We start from the raw sequence: 5,451 nt of genomic DNA on the forward strand, positions 1-5,451 counted from the left end.
CATGGATGAGAACCAGTTCTCTGGGTCAGAACCAACTATTGTGCATTCAGTAATATCATCACAAAATCTTTGTGACCTGATTTACAACTTTGCTGCATAAACCAGAGAGAATCTTTCCCTGTGCCAAGTGAACAAATCATGTTGGATAAAACAAAGAATTGTTGGAGATCTGAAACAAAAACAGAAATGGTTGGAGAAAATCAGCAGGTCTGGCAGCATCTGTGGAGAAAATGCAGAGTTAACATTGAGTCCAGTGACCCTTCCTCAGAACCTTTCTGGTCACTGGACTCGAAACATTAACTCTGTTTTCTCACCACAGATGCTGCCAGACCTGCTGGGTTTATCCAGCAATTTCTGTTTTTGTGTTTAAAAAGCTTTGGATTCCGAGAGGGAAGACCGATGGTTAACCGATAAGCTAAATTTTCATTGGACCTAAAAATTATTTTTACTTGCATGATTAAATTTAACAGCAACATTTCCCACCATGAAGGCTCCATCCATATAAATAATCAAACGTGACAATCCTAAAAGAATGGAATTCAATTAATCCATCTAAATCCAATGATAAATGGTGTGGATAATCCAAATAGGCTTCAAAGTGTTTTGAGATTATTTAAGTGCGATGTTGTGAATGTAGACTTCAAAATCCCAAAGACAGTTAAGGGCTGGCAATTAATTTATCAGAAATGACAGTCACTAAACAACAAAAACGGTTGATGGAATTACAGTCATTCACATTCAGCCTCTCTGAGAAGGTCTGGATAGTTTGCTTTCACATTAAATTAACTGACACTGGAATATCTTCTGATTCTGCTGTGGGCATGTGGGCGTGTGTGCGTTTGCGCGTGTGCGCGTGTGTATGCGCGTGCGTTTGCGTGTGTATGTGGGTGTGTGTGCTTGCGTTTGCGCGTGTGTGAGTGTGTGTATGTCTGTATGCATGTGTGTGTCTGTGTGCGTGTGTGTGTGTGGGTTCAGGTACGCAGGATTAGGAACTGCAATCTGCTGTTAGAAATGCTGACAGCCATCTGCTTTTTACAAAACAGCCTCCACAGGAGCAGACATGTGCCACCTGCAGCTGCAACTGACTTGTTATTTCTAACAACTTGATGTGTTGTCCAAAATTGCAAACAGTTGTTGCTCTCCTCGGGGAGTGAAAACCAACCTAGGAAACGGTTAGTGGTATTTGAGATGTAGAAAGAGCTTGCATTGCTATAATACCGTCATCGTTTAAGGGCATTCCCCTGTGCCTTAACTGCCAATGACGGACTTTTTGAAGTATAGCCGTCATTGTAATGACAGTTAATTTGCGCACAGCAAGATTCCAAACACATGGCTCAGTGGTTAGCACTGCTGCCTCACAGCGCCAGGTACTTGGGTTCAATTCCACCCTCGGGTGACTGTCTCTGTGGAGTTTGCACATTTTGGTTTCCTCCCACAGTCCAAAGATGTGCGGGTTAGATGGATTGGCCATGCTAAATTGCCCGTAGTATTCAGGGATGAGTATATTAGATGGGTCATAGGGGGTTGGGTCTGGGTGGTCTGAGGGTCGGTGTGGACTTGTTGGGCCAAAGGGCCTGTTTCCACACTGTAGGGCTTCTATGATTCTATGTCAACTGAGGATAATTCTTGTCATTGTCATGTTAATGATATTAATCAATTACTCATCAGGGGTTGGTTTCTTTAAGCAGTGAGGCACATTACAAGTTACAAACAGGGATTACAGCAACTGATAGTTGTATATGCAGGTTGCTAACCTACATCAGACTAACTGTCAGGCAGTGTCAGAACACTGTATATACACAGCACATGGAATCCTTAAAAGTTGAACTCTCTTACAGACGAGGTACACATACAATACACATAAGAGGGAACTTCCCTTCCCTTTCCAAAATAGGGTGTTGTGCTCTAAGAGAAATCACCAAATTAAGTAGGAAGAGAGATGCAGCGCTTTGAAAGCTTGTGATTCAAATAAACCTGTTGGAGTATAACTTGGTGTCATGTGACTTCTGGCTTGCTGTTGGATTTTTACCTGTTTAGTAGTCTTTAGTCATTTCATGATACAAAAGAAATTAAAATGTTAATGATTGAAAAATAAGGATTCATTTAAATATTCTGCATTTGTTGTTTTGTTTCTTGGGCCAATGTGCAGCGATGGATCAGTCAATTGTTCAAAATCAAAGAGAAGAAAGCAGGGAAAAGTGAAAAAAGCACACATGGACAAAAAAAAAATCATATTTAGAGAATAAATTGGCTGTTTGTGTTGTCCATACTGCAAAAACAAACACATTTCTCTACTCACTGTTAGGATAAAGATGACCCAATGCATCAGGTCCACTTCCCATTTACATAGACAAGACCAGAACAATTGAAGGTTTGTATGATGACGAAGAGCATCTCCTGAATACTTTATCAACTCTGATATTCAACCAGATTCATTACACAACAGAAAAGGCCTGTTATCAATAAATTACATTTCTTATATAAAGAAAAGACTTTCCTACAGGAACAATGGAATTGTCAACAAATATGGATGAAGTTAATTTTCGGGTTTCCAACATATACACTAGTAATAAACATTGTATTCAGTTATCAGTGCACCAAGTGGAATGGCTGTTTCAGTGGAGGGTAGTGTTCTTTTACCAGATGACAACAGTCTCATGAATGCACTACTTAGTACATGGCCAGCATATGGTGACCACACAGCTCTCTTTTCTTGCATATGGTGTGATATGGGAAGCATATAGTTCCACAAAACATTATTATGATGTTAAATGTGTACAGTGCTAGTCATTGTGTGCCCTATGTATTTTCTGAAAATGTAACATGTTTTTTCTATACTTTGCACGATACCTATTTGATTGTGTTACAGCCCAGTCTATGTAAAGTTTGCTGCACTCCAGTGTTAATGGTTGAATAGTTCGAGGTATACTTCACTCAGAGTTGGAGAGCTGACTGAGGGCATTGTAAATTGCTAATTGACAGCACAGTTTTGCATCAGATAAGTCCTTCAACAAATTTGTTCCCTGTTATTCAGGCATCTAACTACATCATTTACTCTGATTATTCATCTGGACAATACTCTCCAGTTGTTGAATGTTTGCCGCATAAAGTGGATTTTGTGAATTTATCTTTCACAGCTGTAAACTTGATTCAACTTCTCCTGGTGTTGCGGTACATTTATCCTGGTTTTACTTAGTCTTATTTGGTCTCATTCACCTTTCTATGAATTTCCATTATTTGAAAGTAAAGAGTTGTCACTTATCACATAGTTCTTCCCCAGGTGGAGCATAGAGCAATGCAGAGATTAGATGTCAGACTCAGTTGAATAATGCAGAACGGACTGAGGCACTGTTGCCATTGGCTGAAATTTTCCAGTTTTCTGTCAGTGTTTTCTCAAGTAGCATTCATGGCTCCTAGTCTACCATGGCTTGGAGTGACATTTCTCTTGTAATTGTCTGCTCTCGGCCTCATTATTGAGTAATCTTGGCTTTTGGGTGCTCTGCTCAGGGTATTGGGAATGTTCTCCCTTGCTGGGACTGACTGTCATTCAAGGCTATGGCACTGTATTTGAAGTCTGCCTGTGGACCACTTCAGACACTGCCAACTAGGAACTGCTCCTCACATTGTGGTGCTCCACTGTTATCACTGATGACATGGCCCAGAAGAAAGGACAGCTTGCTGTACATTTCATGGACAGGGACCTGGAGGACCTCGGTGGGGGAGAGGAGGGCAGTCTGTTCCTAGCCAGCCATGATTGGACACAATGAAATAAGACCAGACCAGTGTGGGCTCAAATTGTAGCCCAGGTCAGTGCAGAATCTCAACAGGAGTAAGGCCAATCATCTTCTGCATTCTTCAAGACTAAGCACCATTCTTTTCTGTGTGCTACCTCACACTCTCATGGCCATCATTTGCTCTAACTCTGACACATCTCTCACTAAGACACTCTCTCTATTCTATCCATCATGTCTGCTCAATGACTCTTACCCACCTCATCTTCCCAAACTACTCACCCTTTCTGCATTCTGTGCTGCCTACTCACTCACTGGGGACACCTGACCACCTTACCTGTTCACACATCACCAAGAACTGCTTTTTCATCCATTTCCACTAATCACAAACACAATAACAAAAACAACAACAAAAACGTTCCTCATAACGTTCTGAGGAAGGGTCACCGGACCCGAAACGTTAACTCTGTTTTTTTCCTTCACAGATGCTGCCAGACCTGCTGAGCTTTTCCAGCAATTTCTGTTTTTGTTCCTGATGTACAGCATCTATAGTTCTTTTGTTTTGTTTTATTCCACTAATCTCAATCCCTCTCTTTCTCACTGCAAGAGAAATTTACCTACTCCCTGGATTGGTATCTCCACAGCGCCATGTCTGAACTAGCTCCAGTTCCTGGACTGGTTGCACTTCATCTGCAGGGCTGACCATGAATAAATCTCAAGACTAGAACCTTGAACTCTAGTTTGAACCAAGTGCCTGATTATTCAGGGCCATCAACCCCTTGACTGATTGTAGTCATACCCATCAGAACTGACTGTGGCTCTCCTTCACCTCACTAAGGACTACACCCCTTTGTCTTTCACTCATGGCCGTTTACTTGAAGCACATGCAGTGTGTTTGCCTCTAAAGTGTTGACACACATTGCAGGTCTGATGTTGATGTGGCACAATGCCAAACAGAGACCATGTCCAATGCTTTACTGTTCAATGCTCCCCTTGTGATGACAAACCACCTGCCTGCTTCCCAGAAGCTGGCAGCCTCCAAGGTAGTGAAAAGTCAGTGGATGCCAAGGGGCAAGCTCAGTTGCAGCCTGTGTAGATCAATGAGCTGGCTGTGTCCTTGCATACAAAGTGACCTGGCATAAGCATGCAAGATCTCTGTGTCTCTGAGCTCAGATTAAAGAGCCGTGTTTATCAGAAAGTGGGCATGGTGATGTGGTGAGGTTGGTGGTTTGCCAATGTTAACCAGTGTTGATGAAGGTTTGAGGAGGTTGGCGCCCATGGACTATGCAGGGGGACATTGTCCGGTTCGCACATAGTTGGATGATGGATGGACAAGCATTTGGTGAGCCACAGCTGCTAGGTCTCCTCTCAAATTTACACACCTGGAGTTCTCGCTTTGAGTTTGTTGGAAAGAGAGGAGAATAGGAAGTGGTGTTTTAATTCAGCCAGTTGGAGATTGCAAATGTAAGGAAGTAGGGTAGTTGCCAGTCACTGGTCAAATTCAGAGATCGTCATTCAAGTGCTGAGGGGAAATTCTCAATGATTTTTCAATGTCAAGATTCCAATTGTTTTTACTTTCTCCATCTATTTACATCACACCTGGGAGGAGAAAATTCTACCCCTCGACATTTTCTTTTATCACCCCACTCTGTCCCTTTCACTCACTCTCTCCCTCCCTTTCACTCACTCTCTCCCTCCCTTTCACTCACTCTCTCCCATC

This window comes from Rhincodon typus, chromosome 22, assembly GCF_021869965.1.
Source record: "Rhincodon typus isolate 14 chromosome 22, sRhiTyp1.1, whole genome shotgun sequence".
Taxonomy (NCBI): Eukaryota; Metazoa; Chordata; class Chondrichthyes; order Orectolobiformes; family Rhincodontidae; genus Rhincodon; species Rhincodon typus.